The 9,721-nt window shown below is 32.9% G+C and overlaps 1 protein-coding gene across 4 annotated transcripts in view; it reads left to right on the forward strand.

Annotated features, from left to right (window-relative positions):
• The first annotated feature begins 739 nt into the window (after positions 1-739).
• The window catches only part of LOC108736193 (probable serine/threonine-protein kinase MARK-A), a 395,028-nt gene continuing 386,046 nt past the window's right edge, over positions 740-9,721 (forward strand). For all 4 annotated transcript variants that reach the window (XM_025981385.1, XM_025981388.1, XM_025981387.1 and 1 more), the window contains exon 1: positions 740-806. The gene's annotated coding sequence lies outside the window, so the exon portion shown is untranslated. The remainder of the gene's footprint in view (positions 807-9,721) is intronic.

Raw genomic sequence — 9,721 nt, forward strand, 5'->3', positions numbered from 1 at the left:
CCGTCTCAAAGGTTCAGGTGGCTTTTTGGATTTAAGAATTACGACTAGGTATACTTTCATTTATTTTGTTCAATTATGCAACGAGAACTAAAGATATAATAAAACAAGGAATGGTCAAGTCGTTTGTAACAAAAACAAATTACTTTCGTGCTTGAGATTGGTTATTTGGAAATTCAGAAAAGGTTATGGGTGCATGTCTGGAGTACAGCTCTGTATGGATATGTGAAACGTGGGCAATGGAGTAACGGAAAAGCAAAAGGAAAAGTCAAAAGCGTTTAAAATGTGGTGTTATAGGATGCTAAAAAAATTCTGAATGGAAAAGTTTAGAACTAGGGATGGGCCGGGTACACGGTTTGGACCTGGTACCCGTTGTTTCGGTACTTTTTTGGAGATCCAGCCGGGTACCAGATAATGATGGCGAGTACCCAGTAGTGCCGTGTAATTCTGCCAGAGAAAATAGAAACAACCAACACGAGCAATAATTAATAAGAATAACTTATTTTAATGTTTAAAAAACTAAAAGATAGTACCAGGTTATCTGGTACCCAGCAAAACCACTATCCTATTTAGAACTGAACTGGTATTAGGTAGAAAGAGTAGGAGGTCAACAAACATCAGGTAAAATTATAGGCAAAACGGGAGTTGGGATGATGATGTTGACGAAAACTTCTTAATTATTTTATTGTAATTTCCGCTGAATGTGTTTGGAAAAAACGCGTATATTGATTTCTTTTTCTTTTTCAGGCTACGCCAGGCATGGAGAATTACCCCGAAAGTGTTGAAGTTGGAAGGAAATGATTGAGAATGTAAGTTTTTTAACATGTACCTAGTAGAAATTTGAAAATTTTTCTATCGGTGTTGGAACTAAAGAAAGATCCAATTTGCAACAACTTTAAATTCTGAAATGTTCAAAAATTACCCGAGATAAAAATATTCAGTCTCTCAGGGTCTCTGAAAACGAGACTCGAGTCTCTGTCGCTCATCGAGTCTGTCTGGTGTCGCTGAGAGAGACTGTCAAAAAAACTGTTTAGCATCTCTGAACGAGAGACTGGAGTCGCTCTTAGAGAGATCCTCATTTCGTATCCAGTCTGAACGAGAGACTCGAATCTCTGAACGAGAGACCCGAATCTCTCAATAAGTGGTGTCTCGATAGACATGGTTAAAATTTAAAAGATGAAGTCTCAATATTTCAGTTTTATTCTTCCAGTCTCTCTGTGGAAGACTCAAATGTCTGAATTAACAATTTTATCGTTCGAGTCTCTCATACAGAGACTGTAAGAGATCCATAAAAAAACCTAGGCAATAACTGAGAGACTTTGAAAGTCAGTGAGAGACGCTCTCAGAGACGCTGAAAGACTCTGAGAGACTGGGGAGAGACTGAAAATTTTTGTCTAAGGTACTTCAACTACAAAAATGAATATTTAATTTTTACTCAAACTTTGTATTTAAACGAGATGCTCTTTCATTGGCAAGCATAAAATACGCATTGTAGTTAAGTGATATGAAGTGTCTGAAAATAATACCTCTGACATATGGTGGTAGAAGTTTGTTTACTTTCGAATCAATCTTATTATGTACGTATTTATACGGAAATACTGTTACATACACGCGTATTTGTAGTTAGACAAAGATTGCCTAAAAACTTAAGTGGCACAATTTGCCAGGTCAACGACACTCAAAAATGGGGCAACTGGAAAAATGTGCTCCTTTGATATCAACCCTATTGAATGGCACATCTGCTTTATAATTTATATACCACATGTCGCACTAAATATACTGATTACATTATACCAATAAAACCAACTACAACATTGCAAACATAAATACTTTTTATGCAGCTGTTCGCGACACATATATGTACTTGCAAGTACTTATTATACAATAACAGTTCAAACGGACAAGTTTCTAACTATTTCTAGAGTTACCGTACACATATTTAAAGTATCACGTAAGTGGTTGAAACCGAAGCCATTGTTTCATTTAAATCATATATCTTATGCAGTTGAAATTACCACAGCAAGGACAGCCAACTGCATTAAGCATTTATTTTACAGTCTTAAGGGTGTAGATACACACATGGTGTCCTTTCCTTATAGTCCAATACGCTGAGAAAAGGACTTTACAGAATGCTTTCTCATGGACTAGAGTTTTCTGAAAGACCTGATATAACCCGATCTAACTGTGGAGAGAGAATTAAGAACTGTAATTTAGTTAACTTAACTAAATTTAATTAGCTTTATAACTCTAATAGTAAATTATTTACATCAAGTAATTGGCTGTGTAACGCCATCTAATATAGAAATTTGTTAGTATTGCCCGAAGTAATAAGCACACACATCAATCTAATAAGATCAATAAATTGAATACACATCGTTATTATAAGCATCAAGTGCAGCTTTAAACAATACTTTTTGTTGGACCACAGGTGAAAAATGAACAAATAATTGCATAAACGATTAAATTCTATTAAATGAGCGTTGCCAATCCTATCAACAATGTTGATAACTGAAATTGACTGCAAGATGTGTAACTTTTTATTTGTGTTTGGTCATGTAATTAGTTTTTTCTTGCGTTATAAACGGGCATAAGCGTTTGAAATTAGGATTTAAGTGGGCGTTGTAAACGGAGGTGTGTCGAGAACAACTTCATTAATAGTAGAGTAACAGGTGTAAAGTAGTATTCAGGAAGTTCCAACGAGTGCTAGAGTAATTCAATTTTCAGCTTCCGTTTTACATGCATATGTTATCATTTCCAGCACTAATATATGCAAATAAGTTCCAAACAAGTTTGTTGGAGTGAACCAACCTGTGAAGCAGAGCCCGGCATCGCCGCTTACGGAGAGAAACCTAAACGGTGACACAAATGTTATTTAAAGTTACCTATTCTAAATTAATAGCACCTATATATATGTATACTACTTACAGTCTACATATGACAAAGTTTCATTTAAATTCAATTACCTAATCTTTATTTAATGTGCACGTGATGCCGCCAACGTTCAGAATTAAGCTAAAATTTAAACCATTTTCAAGAATTAATTAAAACATATGCAGTGGATTAAATTTCTTGAATAAATTGCTCATGATACGGGTTTACAAAATAAAAAAAAAAATTACGAGAATGGACATTCATGAAAGTAAGAAGGCAATACATTAGTGAGAATTTGCAAGCAAGACGAGTTGTTTAATATTTTACTGGTCAAACCCTGTTTTAGAATAACCTAGTTTTGCGTAAGATGAACAGTTTGACCTAGTCTAAACAGGCTTGTCTCAGAATGTGTTACTGAGTTGTCAAATCTGATATAGTTTTGCCTAGACCTAACTATTTATGCGAAAAACGAGAGGATAAACCAGTTTGGCCTAATACAGTCTAAACTGGTTTGTTCTGAATCTATTAGCTGAAATCCGATTTTAATATATTTAGGCTAAACTAGTTTATGCGAAGAGCAATAGAACAGTTTGACCTAGTCTAGTCCCAATTGGTTTGTTCTGAATCTGTTAAACCTAATTTCAGGATAAACTACTTTTGCCTAAGTCAAATAAGTTTAAATTTCAAATTAGAGCAACCTAAAGTAAACACAATTAACCTTTAAGAAATTCCTAATATTAAAAAGAAATTCGTAAAAAACAAGTTGTCCTAATTTGAAATTTAAAAATTAATTTTGCGTAGCTATATATATTTTATTTTGAAGTCGGGTAGCATTTATTCAAAAAAGAAAACTGGGTATTGTTTATTACTGCCTTTTTTGTTTTGAGTATTGTTTTATTAAAATAATATTCTAAAAGCTAATTGCAATATCACGAAGTAAACAATTCTTCGGAAATCCTGAATGAGACCCGAATAGAAATAACTTTTGGTTGTATTGCGTTGAAAATGAATTTTTTGTTCTGTAATAGTGTTTTTATTGATAGCTCTTCAAGTTTAGGTATATTTCCACCTCTAGAACAATTTAGATAAAAATTATCATTGTCGTTCACGCTATCAATTCTTTTAAAATAATACTTTGTAATCTGAAGTTATAACACTTAATATCAGTATTTTACCTGATAGTTAGTTTGGACCGTTTCTTAAGGAACCTATAATTATCATTTCAAAATTTGGGGTTCATTGCTCGTTAAAAATACCCGTTATATTAAAGTCTGGTTTTTAATATATTATTTTGCTAGTAGATATCTACACTTAAAATCCGTTGGAAGCCATCTGTTGGGGGTTGGAACAGGTCAAAACAGATGGGCAATAAATAAAGTACACCCCACACCCCACAAATACAATTTGTTTAGACTTTTAGACCATCAAAGATTTAGATTCAGACATTCTTGAGTTTTATTTTAATTGTTGATTATTTTAGGAATGCAGTATGCAGTTAAAAATCAGAAAATCATTTCTGAAAGGTTATGATCTTTATATTATGGGTAACAAGACCAATACGTTTTTTAGGAAAATTATATTAAAACACTTCATTAGAACGTACATTATACCCTGTAAGAAATACTTTATTTAAAAGATTACTTCAGCTCATTTAGTGTGTCGAAATGGTCATACCTTTAATTAACCATAATTTATCGATATAATTGATCTATAATACTACTGTGAAATATTTCAATAACAACTTGTAATAATTTCAAAAATCCGATATGCGTATTTCTTAACGATAACGTTTCAGTTGTTAGGACATTTTGGAAAGATCCAGAATTATACTGGTTTTATGTGGTATCAAGTATAATTACGTAAAAATCCACAGTCAATAAATAAATAAAGTCATTAAAAAAATTAGTGTTAATAATATTTTCGGAATCATTCACTCATTGTTAGATTGTGACGTACATATACATGCCCAGTGAAATACGTACGGAAATAATTGCATCATTAGTAGGAACTTACGCCCTAAATAAGTCGGTAATCGATGACTTTCGGGAACAACTGTTAACATAACGACGAAAGGTTCTGTTAGGAAACCGATTTTATCAGCAAATAGATTCTCTTTCAATATACAAAATAAAGAAAGTTGGCGGAGAGGTCGTCAATCAACCTGTCAACTCCCCGGTGCGTGTCAACTCGGTTTTAGGTTCTCCTAAATTTAGCTATCGACAAAAACCCGTTTAATCTTCTTCGGTTCTATGTAAAATGGCAAGACTTTTGACATCTTCTATTTGGACTGCTACGAGACGATGTGTATGCTTTTGAAAGACTGATATTTATAATCTCACAAGATTTTCGATCTATATATATATTTATTTATACAAAGACAGTTATATGAAAAAAGCGACAGTTGGAAAGCATGCCAAAGCTAAATCCTAACGTTTTGTTTTAACTCATAATCAGTTAATCATAATAGCGTGTATATATACCTAGCAGTTCTAATTGTGTATTGAATATTTTTCTTAATCGCCTAAATTATAAGGTATTGTCGAAAGTGCTATGTCTCTGTTATTTTTTTTTAATACACTGTTTCTGTTTTATTTTCAATCCTTACGTCATGTCTTTACACTATTTCTCTCATTAAGTTCCGTTTAAAACATTGAATCATTTAAACACTAGACCAGTGAAATTTTAATTCTTGGTTGGCAGATTTTCAAAGAAAGGGTTGATTTAAACCATCGAAACAAGCCTACAAGATGGCAAAATCCCGACAGAAATTGCCACAGTTCGGTCATACTGATGTATTCTTCTTCACGACTTAAAGTAAACACAAGAACTATATGAAAAAACAAATAATTTAATATCAACAAATAGATAATACAAATACGGAGAAAATACCTATCTCAATACAATCTTCATTACCTATTTTCATTAGGTAGGTTTTTTGTTATCCTTATTAAATTATTATTGCGGGTTAGGTTAGTAGGACACCTTCTCAGGCATGAAGGACTAGTCAGAGATATTAGAGGCAGAAACAGAAGTTAGGAGGGGTAGAGGTAGACCTAGATTAGATTACTATTTGCAAATAGTTAAGGATATGGGTTGCTCTAGCTTTGGGGAAATGCGAAGATTAGGTCAAGATAGGAAAGAGTGGAAGTGCGTGTCTAGGGTTGCCACCTTTTCTTGCTTTACATAAAGTATTTCTCGACCAAAAGGTTAAAAAAAAAAGTACTCAGCATAAAAATAAAGTATTTTATTTTTTGTTTTTAAAAACATATTTTTGTTACACCTAGCAGCCAGTAACAAATTGCTGTCGCTCTTAAATACATTAATAGCCTCTAAACATGGTGAATAAAGATTTAAGTAAACTAAAAGTTCATTTTTAATTAGTTTTAATGAAGCTTTTTCCTGTCGTCCCGCCACTTTTCGTTCATAACAGAGAATACTCTTTCCGAAAATGCTGAAGTGGCCGGAACGAAAGTGACACTACTTTAAACAGATTTGGGAAATCTGGTTGTTCCGTAAATATGACTTGCCATTTTTCTGTGCAATATTATTGATGCAAAAATACTCTGAAGTTCAAATAATCGCTTACAAAATTACGATGTTTACTTAAGGCCTTAAATGAAGTATTTTTGCGTACTTTGTGAGTCTTGTAAAGTATACCGTACGCACAGTCGAAATAGAGTACAATACTATATAATAAAGTACGGGTGGCAACCCTATGCGTGTCCAACCAGTCTTTGGATTGACGACCTCATAATGATGATGCTAGTGTTTATTTGTTCTTTTTTCTCTAATAGTAGAATTACCGGATTTAAACTGGATACCCGACCCGCCTTTAGTTTATACATTTTCAACTCATGATTACACTACACATTAATTAATGTACATGCAGATTGCATAGTTTCATTAATTTATGTAGAATGCAGGTTTTCGCTTTTAATAAGAATATTTCATATTGACCAAAAACGTTCTTAATGCAAGTGGGATAGCAATTTCTTTACAACATTTGTTAATTGAAATAAACGTGAAATATATTTGTTTTTATACAGAGGAAAAAGGTTACAAACAACCAGACGTACCTAACTAAAGCATTAATTTTACACCATCATAAAGTCGTTTTTTTTGTAACATCTGCTTCGCATCAACTAAAATTAATACATTTGAAACATTATAAACAAACATGGACGACATGCTATCTGTAAATATTTATTATACACCTGATAATGTACATGTGGTTTTCGTTTTATCGGCTAACTTAACGTTCAGTCGCATTGTCAAATGTCGTGAAGATGAACGCAGTTTAAAAAAAAGTTGTTGAGATCTAACAAGATCAAAATCGCTATTGGTTATTTGTGACCAAGAACTTCGAATGTATTTAGTTGGTTTACATAAAAAAATACAACGTGTAATTATACAACACGCTACTAAAGTGAAACTTCTTCAAAAATACCGGGATAGGGGTTAAGGAATTGGATTAATGGTATTGTTTATACACTATGCTTCGCACGGGTGCAATGCTGATAGTAAATATACTATATAATGTCTTTATATATAACAATCACACCTTTTTTGTCATTGGACAATACAAACCGGCCGGTACCGCCGCAACCGCTACGGCCTTGCATTTTAAGTCTGTAATATCTTCGAAAATATTCATTTAAATTACATGCTGTTAAGGGATCATATCGATCTATATTAAATGCACAATGTATTTAAAAGTACTTAATTGGATAAGGATTAATGCTGTATTGCTTAAAATCGCTTCGTAAATAAACCATTATTTCTCGTAAAAGGTAAAGGATAAAAAATGGTTATTGTAGGTTATCCTTAAGAGACAGACATATACCATCACGGGCTTTTTTGTAGACCTTTTTAAGGTGTACAATACTGTAATATGATTTTGATCTATGTCGTAGGGTTCAGCCAGCGTTTGCAATGTAAGCGCAAAAAAATGTGTTTATTTACGACATCACATTACAAACTTCTAAAATTATCAGTGTTTCTCTACTATATTATGCATGTATTATACATATAAACCTTCCTCTTAAATTACTGTATCTATTAAAGAAAAACGCATTAAAATCCGTTGCGTAGTTTTAAAGATCTAAGCATACCTAGGGACAGACAACGGGGGAAATGGGTTGCATGATTTCGTTACATACCAATTCGCATGAAACGAACTTACCCTACCGTGTGTAAAGAAGTTTCAAGTTTCACTTCAAAAACAAGTTCATTCGGTACAATTAGAATAATACCTAATTTCCTATGTTGGTGTCTAATATACATACGTATTATATTAGCCAATACTTTTCTCATAACATGTCTGTAAATTGTATTGTTATTTAGTAGGTAGCAAGTGTAATGTATGTATATTGTGAAACGATTACCTGAGACGACCTTGGTCAATAGGCTTTTCCTTACTTACAGAATATATTTTAGCTTGTGAAGTAACCAAGAGAAGTAGGTAATAACATTAACAAAACGATTAATATAAAAAAAAAAGAATGAGACGCTTATGAAGGACGCATAAACAGGCAATAACTTCTGTTATTAAAGGTTGTATTAATTCATAGAGTCATCAAGTTAAGTAGGTTGATGTTTCTACAAATTACTTGAATTGTCTTGAGAGAACTAATCAAAGATCGACTATCTTAGCTATCGATCGTTGCCAATACTTGACTTAATTGATTGCATGTCGCACTTAATCTGAAACATGTTGAATAAAATGTATTGAAACCACTTTGAGCTAAATTTTACATTCATTTAAGATCATTACTTTTTCAGTAGTTACGCTATTATTTAGAACAACGGGTAATTGTCCAGAATTGGGGCTCCAGACCAAAATCGCTCCAAAGCTTTTATCATCGATTTCCGGTCATTCTACATAATAGAATTAGATATTAGAAGGTGGGGGAGACAGTTTTTATGACTTCGTAAATAAAGTGTTCGTTGACCATCTTACTGGCAGAGATTTTATTATAAAAAGCTGCCCATACCGGCAGGGGTAGCCAACCCCACTTTCAAAATAAATCATAACTCCCAGGGACGCATATAAAATTATTACATTTCTTCATATTAGATCTAGACCAGAGCCGCATAAACTACGCTCCTAGGTGCTTCTGCAAGAATAAGTGAGAGAGCTATACAAATTTAATGTCGTCCTTTACCCAAAAGAGGCACAGTATATTGTTAAACGATACCTGTCTCTCTCCATAACCATAACCAAGAGGCTTGGTTACAGAAGGACTTCATTACAGAGGAAGAAAGACAGGTATCGTTCGTTTCTATATCTGTCTCTGTTGCACACAATGTACCTGAAAATTTCGGAAAAAGGGTCTTCTCCTAAGAAGTCAAAGTTTGGTCGGCCCTGATCTAGATCTAAATTTCGTTCTTTTAACAGATGGTCAGAGCGTTCGTTATTGATCAATCCGGGGGTTGTAGCTCATGCTGGCTATTGTGAATTTAAAGGGTGGAATTCAGTCATTTAGTGCATCGTGGCATTTTATACTTTATAAAAAACTCTTCAAAGTAATTCATTAATGAAAAATATTCAGACAATAGAAAATTCGACTTTTTTCAAAATGTACCATGTAATTATAATAGCATTGTTAACTTTATTTATTGTCAAGTTTATTTATTTATTTTATAATTAACTATGGTATTTCTTGTTATGCGTTAAAATATTTTCTAAAATTTGTTGCATTGTTATGATATTGCTTGGGTATCCACTGTAAAAATTGCCATTACGATTGTAATGTAAAATGTTCCAAGTTCTTAACAGCTACAATAAATTGTACATTACAACTAATGTACCATGTTGTACCATAGTTATTGTTCCATATTGAGTACTATACTA

Source organism: Agrilus planipennis, unplaced genomic scaffold (genome assembly GCF_000699045.2).
Source record: "Agrilus planipennis isolate EAB-ADULT unplaced genomic scaffold, Apla_2.0 scaffold100, whole genome shotgun sequence".
NCBI classification, from domain to species: Eukaryota; Metazoa; Arthropoda; class Insecta; order Coleoptera; family Buprestidae; genus Agrilus; species Agrilus planipennis.